General features: G+C 34.6%; 1 long non-coding RNA gene across 1 annotated transcript; it reads right to left on the bottom strand.

Annotated features, from left to right (window-relative positions):
- Positions 1–4,687: 4,687 nt before the first annotated feature.
- Positions 4,688–5,541, bottom strand: LOC124878646. The gene is made up of 3 exons (XR_007040833.1): positions 5,246–5,541; positions 5,014–5,125; positions 4,688–4,919 (listed from the first exon to the last, which is right to left on the bottom strand). It is a non-coding gene; the product is annotated as an uncharacterized LOC124878646 (long non-coding RNA).
- Positions 5,542–8,702: the final 3,161 nt, after the last annotated feature.

Below are 8,702 nucleotides of genomic sequence, written 5' to 3'. Positions count from 1 at the left end.
AAAAGATTGTTCTCAAGTAAGGGTTGCATTTTTTTCTGATATTTTTACTTAAGCAGAACTAAAAAGTACAAAACAAAATAAGCAAGAGTATGTCAGGGACCATGCAGTAATCCACAAGGACCAATGTATTTAAAAATATTCTCAATTTAATTTTCCCCAAAAAATAATTAACAAAAGGTCCATGGAAAATGAATTATTTAAAAAATCTAGAGTAAAGGCCCAAAATGAAATTTCAACTAAGACAAACATAACTAAAGGTAACAAACAAAAAAACTACCCTAACAATAAACACACCTTACAATGTATACACAAAGGGTAGCCTACAAGAAACGAGGAGGGGGGTGGGGACGGAGTGCACCAAGACAAACAGTAGATATACCTAGGGAACTAATTCAAGCCAACAAATTATAAGTACAACACAAATGTTAAAAATAAAAAAAAGCACATAATCATTTTATTTAGAGATAGCTTCTACAGAGACAGGTCCGCTGCTTCCAGCAGTCTGGATTCCTCTACTTTCTGGTGTCGCATCATAAAAAGTCCTCTCCTCCAGACAATTCTTTAAATCTAAGCGAAAATAGAGACAGTTGTTGATCTAAACATACATGACAGCTGTTTGCCAAATGTGTGCACACATATTAGCAAACTACTGTTTTCAACTAATATTACAAAAAAATAAAAAGCGAAATTCTAATCAAATGTGCTTGTGAGAAAGAAGATATCAATTAATAAACACTGAGAAATAGCTGGAGGAACCTCCAAAACGTACTTTTGGTGAAAGGTCTACGTGAGTACTCATTGAATCTTTAATCAGAATGCTTATATAATTGTGTCAAAATAATGTTAAGCAACAGACAAAAATATTAAATAATTTGTAAATTCTGTTATTTAAAATAAAATCTAATAAAAATGAACAAAAATAAATAACATCTTTACAAAATAACAAACTAACATATTTTCAAATCTCACTTTTTCCCAATATAAAGCTTTCAAAACCAATACCTACAGTAGGTAAAGTATATATGTTTGAACAGTGCAAACTGCTTCTAGTGAGCAGACAAGATGAACTGCAAATTCACTTGCACAATAAACTGCAAGGCGCACTATATAAATATAAATATATAAAATAATACTAGAACAATGCAGGTTGTGGGTTGGTCTGGGTCTGGTGCATGTTTGGTTTCAGTTGTTCTTTACTCAGTTAAATGATCAGAGATGGGTTGAGTAGCCAAAAAATAAGTAACCCGAGTAAGGGTACCTCACTTCAAAATATTATTACTTAAGCCAAATAAAAATGTGGTGCTGGAAATCTACTTCTAAGAGAACTTATTTTTATTTACTCAATTAGTTGTAACAGAGTAAACTTATCTCAGTTGTATCCACCTTTGGCAATTACTTTTTTTTACATAGGGAAGGTTTATTTGAATAGCTGTTTGTCCTTAATAAATACAATCATCATTTAAAAATGGCTTTTTGTATGTAGTCAGGTTGTTTTTTTTTCCAATAGTAAAATTTGTTTAATGATTTGAAACACAAAATTTGACAAAATGTACAAACAGAAGTAATCTTTCCTACTTTTTTATACACTGCAAAATTGATTCTGGAGATGAGAACTATTTGCTTCGCTGCAGGTTTCAACACAAATGTCATGTGACCTTTTAGGAAGAATGAATCGTTTTGCAGTCTCTCATGAAATTCACAAGATGGAGAGATCACTAATGTTTGTCATGTTTTTCTTCACTGGGTGGGACTGATGCAGCTAGTCTAAAGAAAATTGTGAGGGACAAATAAATGCAACAGTTTTTACTGCATATTTGTGGGTAAACATGGAGTCTACACATTCTGAGAGGGCTTCTGGGTAGACTGGAAGTGTGAATATGACCATGTTGAAATATGATCAGATTGCTGTGCTCTCTAGTGTGTCATGATTTATTGGAAGGTGAGGTCCTGTTACCTGTATCAAGGTATACAGAGGCTTTCAAAAATGCTAACATTTTCAGCCATACAAGTCCAGCAGTTTAAAACACACTATATTCAATGCAATAAGGACTTGAAAGCTACTTCTTAAATTGAGTTGTTTTTTATTCTCCACTTTGGCTATAATCCATGTATCAAAATCAAAAATATTGATCACAGCATTATGACTACGCTCTCTATGTTATATAATTTAGCGGCAGAAGGTAGGATACTGTTTTTCAGTTTTAAAATAAAAGCATATAAGATATTGTCATATAATTTGTTTTAAATGTTTGTGTCAACACTGTGATATTGAACTAAAGATTATCTCAATGTGAGAATCTCAAATTGGACCCTGCTTATTTATTCGTGTTCCAGATTTTTGTTATTTAAAAGTTTATAATTCTTTGAGCTATTTTTTACCTGTAATTTCTATTATCTGAATGGGATGAGCAGAGTTGTTTCTGAAAAACCGTACCTTTCCAAAGAAAGGTTCTGTCGATTTAAAAAGCCCCGGTTTCTGCTGCACTGAAGAATGAATTCATGAAACACTGAACAAGCAGCCAATTTACACACGCATTTAAATTACCTCAAGACCCTGTCACGCTGCTGCAGTACTACATCTCTTCAAGCTTCTATCAGTACTTTAACACATGTTCTTGCAGCAGTAATGTACCAAATAAATGCATTTTAAGCTGTGTGTTTTTTGCTGAGTGTGTCATTTTTATAGTGATGCAGTGAAGCCTATCTTCACAAATAGCTGGAATAAAGAATAGCCAAATTCAGAGATCCACAATCATCGGTTTGTCTGAAAAAAAGGTTTTGTGCTCCCCATACTAGTGCTGGTGGTAATTGGACCGTATTTGGAAGCAGGGCAGAGACCAGGGCTGGCCCTGGCATTTTTTGGTCATGGTGGCCAACCATGATCAGCAATATGATATGCAGAGACACATGACATACCATAGGATATGTACGCGCAATCCATGCATGGAGGCCTTAGTCCTCGACGCGGCTGTCCCGGTTCGAGTCCTGGCCCTGGCGACATTTGCTGCATTTCTTCCCCCTCTCTCCACCCCCATTTCCTGTCTCCTGACTTTCAGAAAATATACTGGAAAAAATAAAGGCTGCTAGTGCTGGAAAAAAAAAAAAAGAAATTCTTAAAAATGTCCTACAGTGAGGCAAAAATATCCCTGTTGAATGACATAGTGGCACATTAAAGAAGGAAAAAACAAAAAGAATGTGTGAGAGAAAACGAAATGTAGAGCACATCACCCCAGTCAATGTACCAACCTCCCAGACTATTCAGGTCTTCTGGTTCAGGTGTTCTCTGCATCCCCAGAACCACAAATGGAGAAGAATGCACAAGTGGATTGAATGTACTTGACCTGATATCCGTCTGTTTTGATGCTTTGACTCCGTAAAGTGCCTTGAGACAACATTTTGTGATTTTGTGCCATATAAATAAACTGAACTGAAATTCCCAGAAGACTAAAACTCTGAGTTATTTAAAAAAAAGAGTAAACTTTAGGTGAACATATTAGCTTATTTTGTACTTACACACGCTGACACAAAAGGCTGCATGGACCTTGGTGCTCTGAAGGAGACAGAGGTGAGGTCAGACAGATTAAATGTCCTGCTTGTGCTAGAGCTTTGAGTTTGTGTTAGGTTACTTCCCCTGCTCTACCAGTGTTTTGTTTACTTTTCTCAGCCAGGTGTTGTCTGTTAATTCAGGTTCATTAGATTCCTTCTGTTTAGTTTTGTTTCTCCATGATTTTTTGTGTTTCATATGTTTGGTTTGTATTTCCTTAGAGATCTTGTTTTCTCTTGGTTTTGTTATATAGTCTAGTTTCTTTGTTTACTTTCTGGTCAGTTCTTCATGTCTCTGTTGTTTTCCTCTGTAATCAGGTTCAATTAGTCACTCCCGCTTCCTGCAGCCCTGGTCCACACCTGTTCAGTATCTCTTCTGATTAGCCTGTCTCCCAGTTCTTTGTTCTCGCTCCACTTTCCCTCAGTATATAAGCTCTCTGGTTTGCATTATTTCCAAATGCAGAGGATTGCTAACCAACTGGGTTGAAAAGAGTACAACAGAACAGAATACTAAGATTTTATATAGTAAGCCTATAGGTGTTAGGTTGTGAACTTATGCTGAATTTCACAAGCAACCAGTTTAAGAGTTAATGTTCAAATTAACTGTAGTTAAATGTAGATTAATTGATAGCTAATTTCTAGTGATGTCAAAGTGAGGCTTTTTGAAGCATAGAATCATTTTGAACCATTGTGTCATAAAGTGGTTCACTACCCGAAGTTCATTCAATTCCCTTGGGTGACATCTACTGGCAGTAGTGATTGTTGCACCAAATGAAGCCCTGTGAATGTGATGCACCTCTTGTGTAAATAATGGCTCTTATGTATGTATATATGCGTGTTGTACATATGTGTTTTTAGTAACTCATTAAAGATTCTGAGTAATTAAACCATGAAAAAAATTATAATTTAAAAACAATATGAACTGTAGGGGATTACAGATGAAAAATGGCCATTAGGCTAATTTTGGCTTCTTTAACTTGAATTGTCATTTGTTTTATAAAATTCCACTGTCCCATTTTAAATAAATAACTAAAATAAATAAATAAATGAACATTTTTGATTTGTCATTCATATTTTCTTTGGTGTACTGAGTGTTTTTGGACATTGTGCTTGGTGTAATAAAGAGGGTGCTGTGTTACTTCAGGTGTTTTTATTCAAGAAAAGTCATTTCTGCACAGTAGAAGGACTCAAACGGTTTCTTTTTTTTTTGAGACAATTTCTCCAGCTTTGGAAAATACTCTTTCACAGGGAACAGAGGAGGCTGGTGTGACCAGGAACTGTTTGGCTGGGTGGTTTAGGTTTGGATACAGAGAAAGGCTGGGAGACATTCACTATGAAGTCCACAAGAGCTTCATCAAGCTCTTGCTTTCTGGATCCTACATAAAATAAATAAAGAAAAGTAACTTCATTTTAACTTACATTTAACTGTCATTCTTTCTAATTCTGCATGTATGTCTATGTTATGCTGACCTTGATTGGTGGCAGGAGGCTGAGTGTTCTCGTGTTTGACTCAATAATGCCTCAGCATTGATGACTTATTATTATTATACGTCAGCAGCTGCGGGCAAAGCAAACACTGCATCTGTAAAACCAAGATAACAACCCGTTACCGCACCTCTTACATAACATGATACCATAACTTTAACACTACTGCATAGTATAGGCTATAGACCTTTTAATAAACACTTTGAATGTACATGACCTTGTTAGGTGGCACCAAATCGAAATATTCCACACTTGGGAACACTTCCTAGATGGTTGCTAATGACAGAATAATCCACCAAAACTCCGAATATCCAAAAATGAGAGCTGTTAATAACGTATAATACGTGTAGAACCCGGATGTGAACCGGGCCTTGAGCCATCTTAAATACACTGAAGCGCACCAGATGTTTGAAACTCCGCCAGTCAAGTCGAAGCAGTCAGCTGACTCGGTCTGAATGAAGCAGTGAAGTGGTTCACACGTCATCGGTGACGTCACATGAAGCAAGCTCTCCTTCTTCTTCTTCTTCTTCTTCTTCTTCTTCTTCTTCTTCTTCTTCTTCTTCTTGTAGTGTTTAATGGCGGTTGGCATGAATCTGTAGGTGAGCATTACCGCCACCACTGGTATGGAGTGTGGTTCAACGTGGATTAATATCTTATATACTCAAATTCTATTAAATAATTTTGTTCTTTTTAGGAATATTAAAATAATTTGTATACGTTTGCTCGCTATTGTCTTTTGTAATGAATCTATTATGCTAAACTTTTCTTTAATCCTTTCAAATTCTCTCTTCATGCTTCTTCTTTCCAGCTCATATTTCTGACACTCTATAAAAATATGTTTAATTGTTTCATCCATCCCACAGTGGTCACATTGTCCTGTATTATGTTTATGTATTTTAAAAAGTGTATAATTAAGTCCTGTATGATCTAATCTTTATCTTATTATTATTCTTTCCTCCTTTCTATTCCTTCTTCCAGTTCTTTTTTCACCGACTGCCTTTTTGATCCTATAAAACCATCTTCCTTTTCTTTCTCCATCCCACCTTTTCTGCCATTCTTCCTTCAATTTTTGTTTGATGATGTTTTTTGCTTCTGATGTACTTAAATGTACTGTAAAATTGATATGACTTTGCGTTGCCTTCTTAGCCATCTTATCTGCCATCTCATTTTCTTTAACCCCAATATGTGTTGGAACCCATAAGAATACTATTGATAAACCCATCATTTGTAGTCTGAATAAAGTATGCTGTATTTCTAGTAGAATGTCTGGCCTGCTGTCTGAATGGTTATATTTTAAACTTAATAATACTGAACTTGAATCTGAACAAATTATTGTTTTTAAAGGCTTTATGTCTTCCACCCACTGTACTGCTAAAAGTATTGCTAATATTTCTCCTGTGTATACTGATACACCATTTGGGATTCGTTTTCCTACACTTATTTGAAATTCCAGTACTATAAATGCTATTCCTATTTTGTCATTTATTTTTGATGCATCTGTATAAATCTGAAGATATTGATAATAATTATTAACATATTCCTGTACTATATTTAACTCTAATATACATGTTCTTTTCTTTTTTTTCCATTAAAGACATATCTACCTGTGCTTCTGGTAAGATCCAAGGTGGTACAACAGCTATTGGCAGTATCCTACTAATACTATATTTTGTATATGAAACTCTTCTGATGTTTTTTTAATGATCCATCCAAAACTTCTTGTCTCTTTTTTAATTTTTTCCCAGCATGGCTTCAATATCTCTCGTGTTGGATGACCCGGGTTATTGCCTTGTAAATGTATCCAATAATTTATTGTTAATTGTGTTCTCCTCAAATCTAACGGCATTTCTCCCATTTCTACTTCGAGTGCTGCTGTTGGGGTTGTTTAGAAAGCTCCTGTACAAAGTCTTAATGCTTCATGTTGAATAATGTCTAATTTTTCCAGGTGCGTCTTTGCTGCTGAACCATATATAATACTTCCATAATCTATATTTGATCGGATCAATTCTGTGTAAATTTGTTTTAACGCTTCCCTGTCTGCTCCCCAGTCTCTGCCAGCCAAACATCTCATATTTAATACTTTCTTACATTTATCTATTATTTTCTGAATATGTATATTCCATAGGATTTTCTCATCAAACCATATTCCTAAAACTTTTATACATTTAACTTGTTCTAATTCTTGAATATATAATTTTAATTTTATTTCCTCTCTTGTTTTTTTCTGTGTAAATACAATAACTTTTGTTTTCTCTACTGAGAACTTGAATCCCCATTGAAAAGCCCACTCCTCTATCCTTCTTATCTCCGCCTGTATTTTCTTTCCAGTTATCTTTACATTTTCCCCCCTTTTCCATATGGCTCCATCATCTGCAAAAAGTGAACATCCTATTTATTTTCCAATTTCTGTAAATATGTCGTTTATCATCATAGTAAACAATATTGGACTTATAATACTACCTTGAGGTGTTCCATTGTCTACAGCATATTTTCTTGATATTTCTTGATCTATTTTAACTTGAAGAGTTCTATTTCTTAAAAAATTTTGAATGCAGTTAAACATTTTCCCAGTAATTTTAATTTCATTTAATTTAATCAGTAATCCTTCAACCCACATCATATCATATGCCTTCTCTATGTCATAAAATACAGCTACTACACTTTCTTTATTAACTGATTCACTGAGATGTTGTATCATTGTGTAACAAATCTGATCTTTACCAGGTGCTGTATTCTTAATTTTTCTAAGCACAGAGTTCAGTTCTGCTTTTGTAAATGGTTCATTCATTAAGTTATGTGTTTCTTCAGTGTTCTGTAGTAAATATTTGTATTTCAGTTTTGTGGCTTCCCTCCCTTTCCTTCCCTCATCAGTAATGTTACTTGAACTATGAATTTTATTGAATGTTTTAGCTAGTATTTCAGCTTTTTCTTCATCTTTTATTATAGTTGTATTTTCTACTTTTAATATTGGATATCCATATTCTTTCTTAATACCATTCATTCTTTTAATTGTTTTCCATATTTAATCAATTTTTGTTTCTCTCCCTACCGTACTACAAAAAATCCTCCAATATTCTCTTTTTGCATTCCTAATAATTTTCTTATACTACCATACCCTTTAATAACAAAATCTAATGTTGGTTTTAACCATGTCTCCTGTACACAAATCACCTCTGGTTTCTCTTCGAGTTTATTAATATATCCTTTCAGTTCCTGTCCGTTAGCTATCAGACATTCCACTGTAGTTTCTCATATATTATCAGCTGAGGTTCCTAGTCTCCCCTCTGTTTCCAACCTCTTATTGATGTTCTCCCAAGATCCCTCTTTGAAACCCAGACATTTTTCTGCTCCTCTCACAATTATTTTAATTTTTTTCAGTTTTATGTTTGGCCTGGTCAGTGCAATTGATGATGTAAGCAATGAATAGTATTAATTTTTCTACCGATAACTCAATATTCTCCTCTGTTTGCATTTTTTGAGGAATTTGTCTCTCTTTTTGTTCCACATCTCTTATCTTTTGTCCTTTCACACTTTTGACTGCTTCTGCAGAACTTGTGTTTTTGCTCATCTTAACATGTTGGATTTCCTTTGCTGTTTTCCTCACCTCACATCCTCCATATGTAACTCTATGTTGACCTCCACAGTTACAACATTTTTCTTGCACTTCTTTACAG

This window comes from Girardinichthys multiradiatus, chromosome 12 (genome assembly GCF_021462225.1).
Source record: "Girardinichthys multiradiatus isolate DD_20200921_A chromosome 12, DD_fGirMul_XY1, whole genome shotgun sequence".
Lineage (NCBI taxonomy): Eukaryota > Metazoa > Chordata > Actinopteri > Cyprinodontiformes > Goodeidae > Girardinichthys > Girardinichthys multiradiatus.
Note: the sequence above shows the minus strand (reverse complement) of the source record. Positions and strands in the feature narration are given on the sequence as shown.